Source organism: Diabrotica undecimpunctata, chromosome 5 (assembly GCF_040954645.1).
Source record: "Diabrotica undecimpunctata isolate CICGRU chromosome 5, icDiaUnde3, whole genome shotgun sequence".
Taxonomy (NCBI): domain Eukaryota; kingdom Metazoa; phylum Arthropoda; class Insecta; order Coleoptera; family Chrysomelidae; genus Diabrotica; species Diabrotica undecimpunctata.
Window position 1 is genome coordinate 120577410 of NC_092807.1, and position 12501 is coordinate 120589910.

General features: G+C 33.1%; 1 long non-coding RNA gene across 1 annotated transcript; it reads right to left on the reverse strand.

Annotated features, from left to right (window-relative positions):
• Positions 1 to 696: 696 nt before the first annotated feature.
• On the reverse strand, positions 697 to 2854 carry LOC140440759 (uncharacterized). Its single transcript, XR_011950924.1, has 3 exons — positions 2739 to 2854; positions 2439 to 2629; positions 697 to 1884 (listed from the first exon to the last, which is right to left on the reverse strand). It is a non-coding gene; the product is annotated as an uncharacterized lncRNA (long non-coding RNA).
• Positions 2855 to 12501: the final 9647 nt, after the last annotated feature.

Consider the following 12501-nt stretch of genomic DNA (forward strand, 5'->3'; position numbering starts at 1 on the left):
GATGTGACTCTTATAACATGAAAATAAAAAGCTGTGTAGGTGTAGAAAAAAGCAGAATGGAAACAGAGAAAGAGTTACACCTGCGGAAGGCAGAAGCAGCTCGAAGTGGAATGAAGGAAGATGCAGCCAAGAATAAAGATACCACAACAGTAATTACATTTGATTTGATGAAAACTTTAGCTACTCCTAGTATTTCTACGGGAGTGGCTTATTACAAAAGACAGTTGTGGACGTATTGTTTTGGCATCCACAATTTAACGACAGGACAGATACACATGTATGTATGGCATGAAGGCATAGCCTCACGTGGCCCACAAGAAATTGGTTTTTGCATTTTACACTACGTAAAAACATATGTTAACACACCAGTTTTGATCTTGTACAGCGACCAATGCGGAGGTCAGAATCGAAATATTAAACTGGCATCTATTTGTACATACATGAGCGTCTCCAATACTTTCAGTCCCACAGTCATACATCACAAGTTTCTAGTTTCCGGTCACTCGTATTTGCCATGTGACAGAGACTTTGGAGTGATCGGAAAACAAAAACGATATTTTAAAGACATTTTTTTGCCAGACGATTGGGTGAAAGTTATTTCCAGTTCCAAAAAGAAGAACAAATTTCAGGTATTTAAAATGACCTCTGAAAATTTTAAGTGTACTGAAAAACTAGAGAAGTTACAAACCGAAAAAAAGGAGAGCAAGATATAAAAGTAGAATGGCTTAAAATACAGTGGCTAATGTTCAAATCAGAAGAGCCATTCAAAATTTATTTTAAGTATTCTAATAACGAGAGTGTATTATTTAATTGTGTTGACGTCACAAAAAAAAGAACAGACGTCTTTCAGATAAAAAGAGAAGACTTCTACTTGGACATCCTCTATCCTGCTGGAAGACCCATAGAGCAACTAAAGTATAAAGACCTTCAGAGTCTTCTTCCTTACATTCCGCCGGTCTATCATGAATTTTACATAAACCTGAAGACAAACGTGGAGGCAGTAGATAATGATATTGGATCGGAAACAGATGAATAGGTGACCCAAGTGAAAGTTATATGTTTTTTCGTAAAAGCTTAATATTTGACATAGTGGCCCAACTAACTTTTTTTTGTAGAAAAAAAGATTTTTTTTTGTTAATTTTTTGCGCATTCGACTCATATAATGTATTAGGTTCCAGAAATGTTTGTGTAAGTGAATAAAATAATACTGGTTAATAAAAAAAACTGGTTTCATTTTTAGCTCAATTCTTTATTTGCCGATATCTCAAAACATCAATTTTACACTTAGGCCACTCTGCTTCTGAGCGACTCAAATTGGGTACTAAAGATATTTCGAAATATGTGGAATAAGACAGGATTACTAGTATGTTCTTCTTTGTAACAGTTATAAAGGATTCCTAAACTCAAATCTGGTGCAAAATAACGTCGATTTTTTTTGTAAAGTCTATCTACTCTACCATTAGAAATCTGCAAGGTTTTGGTGACTCGACTCAACTGACTTGGTGTAGGTTCGAGATTTATGTGAAACTTTGATACGAGAACACAGATACGAATTTTGTAAGTCATAATTGCCTATTTTGTAAAATGTTTTGAATATTGTACTTCGAGTTTCTGAGTTGAACTTGGTATGGCACTGCATGGAACAGCTGCAATTATCTACACAAACTTATTTCTTCGGAACCTTCTTACCAGTGCATGTTACGTAGTTCTCACCTTTCATATGATTATTCTTACGCACATTTCGCTTCCAGCTACTTTCATTGCCTATACGTTTTTTTGGTTTAACTGCTTGTGGCTCGCTAGAAACATTCCTATCAATTATACCTGTTGAAGTCGATGGAATTGCGTACAATTCTTGTAATTTGCAGGTTTCCCTAAAAGCACCTAAAAAATAAAACGTTATAAATAACACAATAATTTTACACTACCAAAACTACTTTACAGTAAAAACAGATAAACAAAAAACTATATTGTACTTTCATTTTCAAACTGTAGAAGTACCGGCACTCAAATTTATCTATTTGTCCTTCGTGCAGTGTACGTTAGTATTTGTTATATGTTAATTTAAATTGCCACCACTCAGAAAATTATTGAGATTCGAGGATAATTTCCCCTTTTTTGATGAAATGCCCCTGAAGATGCTCTAGAAGCGAAAATATACTTGGACAAGATTAAATAAAACTCAGTGCTCGATATCTGCCTTTTATTTCGTAAAATTTATATATTCGAGCATTCAACCACTTCCAATTTCAAAAAAATTAATTGTTCCTATTTCAACAAATTTTTGGGTCAAAAAACCCGATTTTAAAATGCATTGGTCCTTACGGACGCGACTTCTATGTACATGTGCACTATTAATAACGTGGTTAATTTTACCATATTTTTAATTAATTCTGTGCATCAAAGAACAACTAAAACAATATACAGCCGTAATTTACCTGTAATTGTTCCTATTAAAGCCGATGGACCTACTTGTTTTAATATTACAGCTTCAGATGATCCAAGCCCCTCTAATTCTTCCTCAGATAAGGTCGAAGATATTTTTTCTTCAGATAAAGTGGAAGCGACTTCTTCAGAATCCTACGGAATGTACTCAGATCCTGAATCCACGAAGTATATCCCGATATAACTAAAACAATATAAAACGTTATGTTATACTAATCTTTACCATTATTAAAACTACTTTATAAACAAATGTAGGAAAAATTAGTACCTTAGTAGTAAAAATAGTAACTTACCTCTATTAATAAATATTGTGACTTTCCTTTTGACGTTTCAAATTCTCAGTTTAAAATAAAATTGTATTAATATAATGATATTCAACAACACGTGGCATAAACTAAACAACACTTACTTACCGCCTCGCCGTTACTGAGAATAACAAACGCAGAACACGTAGGTAGGTACCGTGTACCATAGCGCATCTCCAAGCGCAAAGAGAGGAGACGATTAAAAAGAAAGGGACTGCACTACACAGTCTAATTTCCACCTTAACACAAACATCTATTCACTGGTAGGTTAGATTGTGTGATACGTACACTAGATTAGCAGTTAAAACCGGTCTATCCTACAAAGTTCTCAAATTTTTGTTATTTTAGGAAAAAAATATAATAAAATATGTGTATAAGATGGAAGGCAACCGTATATACGTATTTCTGACTATTGGTCGTCTTCAGTACGGTGCAGCCAAGTTAGAAAGGAGCATATTAACTTGGGAAAGGATCACTACAGGAGCAATGCGACCAATTTGTAGCAATAATGTAAGAAGACTCTAAGGTTTCCAGAGCAACAACTAACATATCCACGGCGTTTAGAACGTTTGGCATTTGTTGCTCTGGAAAGTTCAGAGTCTTCTTACATTATTGCCACAAATTGGTCGCATTGCTCCTGTAGTGATCCTTTCCCAAGTTAATATGCTCCTTTTCTAACTTAGCTGCACCGTACTAAAGACGACCAATAGTCAGAAATGCGTATATACGGTTGCCTTTCATCTTATACACATATTTTATTATATTTTTTTTTCCTTTGTTGCGAACTATGCCGATATCTTTTACCTTTGTTTTACTATCAACTCGCATTAACCTTTTTCTTATATATATATATATATATATATATATATATATATATATATATATATATATATATATATATATATATATATATATATATATGTATATATATACATATAATAAACCAAAAGTATTTGCTGACAACGTAAGGAAGTAAACGTTAAATAGTGGGTTTGCAGCAATAAATTTAAATAAATAGTGACAAAACTATTGCTGCAAACCCACTATTTAACGTTTACTTACATACATATATATATATATATATATATATATATATATATATATATATATATATATATATATATATATATATATATATATATATATATATATATATATATATATATATATATATATATATATATATATATATGTAAATACTTTTTTCTTTTTGGGTGTGGTAGTCAATAAAAAATAGAGCTTTGCTAAGGCGTACTATTTATTCTGAATCCAAGCTTTCGGTGGTTTTTTGCCACCTTTATCAAGGTCTACAAAGAAAATTACTATGTTGTAACAAATTGAATGGTGCCAAAAAGGCTGTAAAAAACTATAAAAAACTTACCCGAATGTAAGATTCGTGGCATAAACAACAACGTTAAATAACATGATAAAACTGAGGTTGCAAATAAACTTAAAAATGTTATTTAACGTTGTTGTTTATGCCACGAATCTTACATTCGGGTAAGTTTTTTATAGTTTTTTACAGCCTTTTTGGCACCATTCAATTTGTTACAACATAGTAATTTTCTTTGTAGACCTTGATAAAGGTGGCAAAAAACCACCGAAAGCTTGGATTCAGAATAAATAGTACGCCTTAGCAAAGCTCTATTTTTTATTGACTACCACACCCAAAAAGAAAAAAGTATTTACATATATTTTTTCCAAACTAGTCAAAAAACTTTGGACTACTTTTTCTTATATATATATATATATATATATATATATATATATATATATATATATATATATATATATGTATATATATATATATATATATATATATATATATATGTATATATAAGAAAAAAAAATAATAAAACTTACTTCTCATTTAATGGAAAATTCTACCAAAAAGCTTTCGGTACCCCTATGGGAGCAAAGATTTCTCCTATCATTGCAACTTACGTTATGGATTATTTATTAGACTCAGTCATTCCTTTATTATCCTTTCAAATTCAATTTATTAAAAAATATGTTGATAATATCATCTTAGCTACGCCCAATGACAAGGTAGATGAACTATTAAACACCTTCAATAGTTATGACTTCTACATACAGTTCACTGTAGAGAGGGAAGATGGTAATTGGTTCGTCCCCTTTCTCGATATAAGGATGATCAGCGAAAATAACAACATTAAAATAGATTGGTATCAAAAACCGACCCATTCTGGTAGATACCTTAACTACCAGTCTTACCACAATAATTCTACCAAAGTCAACTTAGTCAAACAGATGAAAAATAAAGTAATAAACCTATCAGATCCTTCTTTACATACAAAAAACCTACAAATCCTACAGAAAATTTTCATTTCAAACGCTTATCCAACACCATTAGTGAATAAGATTTTGTTTAACACTGTCCATAACGAGGGTACTTCACCTTCCTTCGCCACTAACAATGCTGATCCTGATGTCTTAAGTGGGAACCCAGTCTCGGATACTCCTATCAACAAATATTTTTCATTGCCATACTTCAGTGATATCACTCCGGGGTTAACAAGGATTCTGAAAAGTGTTGAAAATAGCTTTGGTAATAATAATAATAATATACAACTTAATGTGGCTTGTAGATCAGCCCTAACAATTAATAATCATTTTTCTAAGATCAAAGATAGGACTCCTATAGATATGCTTAGTAACATTGTCTACAACATTCCATGCCTCTCTTGCAATAATTCCTACATCGGTCAAACCTCTCAATTATTGAAATCACTTATCACACTACACAAAAGTGATTCTCGACTTCACCCTGACCGTTGTGCATTAGCCAAACATGTCCATTCCACTGGTCATCAAATGAACTATACTAACACTACAATTCTCCACCGTGAGAACAATAAATCTAAAAGAGAGTTCATTGAAATGTCATATATTTTCCTTAACGATTTCTCCATCAATGTTAAGAGTGACATTAAAAATCTAAACGATATATACCACTTCTTACTTAAATGCAATACCAAGAACACTACAACATCACAGAGAACTAACTTGACTGATATATCCATTAACGACTAACCTACATAAATAATAATTTCTATTAATTAAAAAAGATAACATTTCCTTGCTTTTCTTAGATACATCTCAATAAGATATTATAATAATAATATATGAACAATATATTAAAAAAAAATTTTAATTAAGAAAAATCTTAAATAATAATATTACCCTAAACTGGGAATTAACTTTATTTTGTTACACCAATGAACCTTAATGACAATATAAGGAATCATAATAACTACTTTGACTTGTCAGTGCATGCGTTCTGGTAAAACAGAACCTCACATGTGAACTTTTTAACAATCAGAAATTTATTTATTGCCGACAACTCGAAGAGTTAAGTCTTTTCTTTTAAATGTAGTTGCATTAGTTTTTTCGGTTCAACCTTGGGTACACTTTTGCGTTTGAAGTTCATAGCTACCATACATTTCCAACGATAACTTTTTTCACATAGTATCAAAAAAACCACTATGTTGTTACTAGTTAAGTTTTTTTTTTAACATCCTTCTTCTTCTTCATGTGCCTTGTCCGTTCCGAACGTTGGCAATCAACATGGCTATTCTTACTTTGTTTACGGCAGATCTGAATAGTTCAGCAGATGACAATCCGAACCATTGCCGCAAGTTTTGGAGTCACGAGTGTCTTCTCCTCCCTGGACCCCTTCTGCTGTCTATTTTCCCTTGAACGATCAGTTGTAGTACTCTATATTTATTATGTCTCATAACGTGACCCAAGTATTCCAACTTTCTTTTCTTTATACTTATTCCTACCTCTCTCTCTTTACCTATCCGGCGTAGTACCTCTTCGTTGGTCACGTGCTCGGTCCAGGATATACGTAATATACGTCGGTAAGCCCACATTTCGAAGGCCTCTACTTTTTTCATCAATGTTGCGGTCATTGTCCACGCCTCCATTCCATATAACAAAACCGGGAATACATAACATTTCAGAAGTCGAATTTTGAGAGGTAGGGTGAGGCTTGTAGAGATGAAAATTTGCTTCATGCTAGTGAACGATGCTCTTGCCTTTTCTACTCTTATACGTATTTCCTTCGCTTGATCCCAATTTGAGTTAACTGTTGTTCCCAAGTAGATGTACGAATCCACGTGTTCAATTCTTTCATTGTCTAATATCAGTTGCTGTGGTGGTTGTTGGGTTTTGCTTACTAACATCCATTTGGTTTTTGTGATATTTAGTCTGAGTCCGTATTGTGCACTTGTTTTTTGTATCTTACTCATTAGGTAACTCAGTTCCTCCATGCTACTTGCTAGAATCACAGTGTCATCAGCATAATAACTCTACAATTCTAAGTTACGGTAAGATCTTTAGTGTTTTTTAAATAGATAATATACGGTAGCTAATGATAATGTCTTCTCTTTCGGACCTGAAGAAGCCAAATTAATTATCTTTGGCGCAAACGTTCGGCGAAACAATTAATACTCATTAGTCTTTCTTGCAGATTTCCTTAATATTATATATAAAGATTAGAAAGTGTAAACAAACACCAAAAATAGTGAGGAAGTTTTGAAAACAAAGTTTTCAGTGTTTTATTGTTATATAAAATGAATTTCCATCAAGTTACGGTCGAATCTATCACTTACTAATCAATATACTTTCTGTCAATATGAGACACTTCAGTTTCGGTAGAACAACGGAATCACATATATTTTCTACATTTGATTTAGAGCATAGTTTTTAGCCAATTCCACTTGCAGAGGATTGTAGAGATTATATAGCGTTTGCCATCGACGGGTTGGTTTATCGATTTGGAGTAGTACCTTTTGGTTTACAGAGTGCATGTGTAGCTTCATTTCGGCTTTTAGTTACTACTTTAAATAATCTTGATGCATTTGTAATACATTATATCATTGCAAGGTTCTGAAACTACTTTCTTGTGACACTGTTAAGAGAAATATTATGTTTTTTATGGAATTAAGCCAGAATTGTTGGTTGTGATTATGATAAAAATCACATTTTTAATTAACATATATTTGGCATTTCGATTTTTGGTCCGGAAATCGTTCCCAAAATAGTAAAAATTATGTTCTAAATAATTTGTTCAAAAAAATCTTTTTTTGATAAGACCTATTTGGGAGAGAGGATAAGTAAATTATTATTACTGAAGTTATCACCTATTATAACTATTTCTACAAAAATCCGAATGCCACCTCTCTCACTATTTTACATATCAAAATCTACATCAACTCTCTAACATTAATACTTACATGACATCCGTCAATTGTCTTTTGGTTTTGACCTAACATTATTGTTATTAATATAATTTATTGTTATTTTAATAATTTAATTAACCACATAAATTAATTTAGTATTGTCGATGTACGTGATAAACAAATAATTAAATACTTGTATTTAATATTTGCACAAGAACCCACAACTCCCTTCATTGCAACCTTGCAGCAATTGGATCCCACAAATGGCTGAGCTTACCTTGTGAAATTTACTGTATCGGGTTGATCAAATAAACGGAGTATGTGAGAGATATTACAGCAATTGATTAAAGATCGATTTCGTAATATTGTGTTACCTCTCGGATGTATGCTAAGTGCTTAATCGTCGAGCAGAAATCCTATGCGTTTACTATATCAATTTAATAACTTTTCTATTGAAGAATGGTGGAGAATTCTTATGAATCCAATGTATAACATAAGACCATCAGAAAGGACGGATAATATCTATATTTAATCTAGAACTCGCTGTTGTTCTCTCCCTTTCGCATTGGGTATGTAATAAAAATTAATAAGCAATTAGCCTACAAGTAAACTAAATTTAAACCAAGTGACAGGAAAAAAAAATATTGACTTTAGTGCAAAGTATTTAAAACAGTAAGACTCAATATATTGTAACTCTAAAACAAATATACAAAACAAATAATATAAGGAATTGATTATGTTGCATCAAATGTAACGGCTTGTCGCCTGTGGTGAATTTTATTACAGAATAAAGTTACCATAAGGCACCAAAGTAATCTGAGTAATGACTCACTACTGTTTGTTACTTAAATACGATACAAAAAATAGTATGATTTTATCATACACAATATTCAATTATAATATTGATGTTAAACAAAATGCAATCGAAAACGAAATAATTAAATTATATGCAATTTGAACGTAATATTGGGTATTTTTTAGAGGTATAGAACTTTGAATTGGAATAAAACAAAGACGATTCTTTAACCCTGCATTGGTGTGGTGCCTAAAACTTACGTATCTGTTGTGGTGGGGTGTGACATACCCCATAGCGAAATAGGTCTTGAAAAAATCAATACTTGAATATCTGCATCAAAAGTATATACTTTTAAAGACAAAGCGTTTTAAATACACAGTTTTCTGCATTTCTGTGCCGTCAATTCCCCATAAATCTTTAAGGTTTCGCCGGGAGGATCGACAAATTCCTGCTAAATAAAGTAATCCAAATACAACCTTGATTTCTTGCTCGGAGGTCTCTTTTACTACGTATTGGTGATCATCGTTGTATTGTTCACTTACTGAATTGATTTTCTCATTAATATGTTTTACAATATCAGCAATGAGTATGTCATCCATGAAAAGCTTCCAACAATCAATTGAGGAGGTGTCAATCAAAATCAATCATGTCCATAAAAATCAAAAAATGAGTTAGCAGCTGTTTCATAATATAAAGAGTGAATCCTATTCTATGGTGTTTTCGGTTTCGGTTAAAAAAAATCATGTCCTATTTAAAATGTTAAAATGTGTATTGTGTATAAAAATTAATACACAATATTAGGTTCCCAAATCAAATGAAAGCATGTCCACAGTTGGTTTCAATCATACCACCACATGTCCATTCAGCTAATAGGAGTGCCCCGATTTGGTACGTGATTTGACCATGTCAACACATTGTCTGTGTTTTCCCTCTAGGTTATGTCGATAGCGAGTATTGAGTTTGTATTGCACTGTGGTTTAATTTTAATATTATTATAGTAGTTTTTATTAAATAAAATTGAAATTTTCCATGGATGAAGAAAACTTAGTGAAAGTGGGCGATGCCAATGAAGGATCTCGTAAAAATAAAAAGACTGTGGATAAAAAAACTAGAGCCAAGCTTAAGCGATACAGTACTCCAGTGGGATGTCGTGTGTTTGTTCCATGTAAACACATGAACAAAGGTATGAAATGTGCATTAGTTAGGCCTATAGATGCTATTTTTGTTCGAAATATCCTCTACAAAATACCTGACAAAAACACGCAAGATAACACCATTGCCAGTTGGATAAATCAACGTAACATAAAGCGGCGAAGGCCTAGGCCTACCTCTGAAAAATCAAAGGCTAAAAGTTTTAGTGTACAATATTCTATACTTTCATCAACCGGTAAAGTTATACCTGTGTGTAGGAAACTTTTCATGCATATCACCATGGTGAAGGGAACAAGATTGACTAATATTTCTAAAAAGGTGAAAGAGGGAAAGGCTGTTAAGGATCAGAGGGATGGCGATAGGAAGAGTCACAAATCTGCTGCGAACAAGGAATCAGTCCGCCTTTTTTTGAGAAATTTAAGAGGAAAAGAAAGCCACTATAATCGAAAAAAATCGAAAAGGATTTATCTTAGTGCAGACTTAAACATTAAGAAGTTGTGGCTAATATACAATGATTCTGTACTTGATAATCTTAAAGTTAAGAAATCTATGTTTAGGAGAGTTTTCAATGAATTAAATATCGGATTTTCATCACCAGCTTCTGACGTTTGCAGTACATGCAATAAAATAGATCTTCAGCTGAAAATTGAGAAGGCTAAAGCTGTGAAAGACTTGGTAGTGGTCAACCAATTTATGATGGAGAAAAGAATACACAGATTAAGAGCTAATGCTTTTTATGGGCTCTTAAAGGAAAACAAAGAAAATGAGGTTACTTTCTGTTTTGATCTCTAGCAAATTCAAGCACCAAAACTCCTATTCAAGACGCGTTCTACAAAAGACAATTAAGTTTTTACTCTTTCTGCATTGTAGCATCAAACGCACAAAGCCCCATATTTTACGTATGGACTGAAGAACACAGGAAGGGGTGCGACCGAAGTTTCATCTGCACTTATAAATTTCTTGAACTCCGCTAATTTTTCAAATGTAACAAGACTGAATCTGTTCTGTGATGGGTGTGCCGGTCAAAACAAAAACAATGCCGTTGTTCACACATTAGTGTATTACTTAGGATCAGTGCAAAATGCTTTAGAGGAGATTGTTCTAACATACCCTGTTCGCGGGCATAGCTTCCTCCCCGCTGATCGGGTGTTCGGAAGGGTTAAAAAGTTACTCAGGAAGCAGCCTACCATTGCAACAAAGGAAGAGTACTACAATGTATATAGTTCTGTTGGAGAAGTACGGAAACTTGGAGAGGATTGGGGATTGATTGATGCTAAAAGTTTGGCTACACGATTTAAAAACATTGAAATGATATCTGAGAAGAAGAGGATTTTTGTGAGGAAAGAGAAAGCTGTCAACCGCAATGGACAAGAACTTACTCTTATCAAAGTGAAATCGGCACAGAATTTTAGGTTTGAAAGTGATTTTGAAACCTACAACAAGCCTCAAAAAAAAGGCTGGCATTCTGCAAGGTCGTGCTCAACTCCTGTAGAATCACTTCCACTGAGCAATATAGTGAAAGCAGCTAAGAAGAAGGACGTGGAGACGTTACTTGTGAAAATGTATGGTGATGACTGGCAGAAACATGACTTTTTATCTTGGTATAAGACCAAAATAGTGGAAGTCCAGGACGACGAAATTGATGCTGACGAAGTGGACGAATCCTGTGATTGTCTAGAACCTGACATTGGACTACACATTTAAACATTTATATTTTGTGGAAAGTGTCGTTGGTAAATGTTAGCCATTTTTCAAGATATTTTTTGTAACAATACAATAGATATTTTAAGTAGTCTAAGAGTTTTTTTATCAACCCCTTCTATCAACGTCCATGAAGTTCAATCAAATAAGAACATGTCCTTTTTTTAAAATGTATTTACAGGTTTATTTATACCTTCAGATTTGAAATATTTAATAAGAGTCAGTTAATTTCAATAAATAAAATGATATATGCTAATTTATCCGATTTTTCATGTAAGGTTATTTACTAATACGTTTTTTGCGATTTCCCTAAAACTTCTTAAGGTGGACATGATTGATTTTGATTGACACCTCCTCAATTGCAGTTTTAGCTTCTTTAGCGTGTCGTTTTACGCCAGGCAATTGGGAAATTATATTTTCGGCTCTAGTGCGAACCGATCGTAGTTCTACCTTTTTAGCCCATTTCGTCACTTTATCTCTGCCCCAATAATATCTAGCAAATGCACTCACATCATCTCCATTCTCTTGTTCACTTTCATCTTCGCCATCTTGTTCTGTGTCTATGTCATGAGAACTTTCACTAACATTGTCGAGCTGCACTTCGTCTTCGGAATCAGGAATAGTTTCATCTTCATTACTTTGCACCTCTTCTCAGAATCTTAGCAACCTTGCTTACTCTTGTTCATAACTACACATATTCATAACAAATTTTGAGCACAACAACCAGAGTAAAAAACAAAAAAATCACGTGAAGTTCGGAAAAAAGGTCCCGGCATCAACAATAATTAACTGATTGACGCCATAGGTGTGGAGAGGTGTGTGACATAGCCCTGCGGCATATTCTGACATCTATGTAAGTGGATATTGAAGAAATTATGAAAATAACAATGCTACT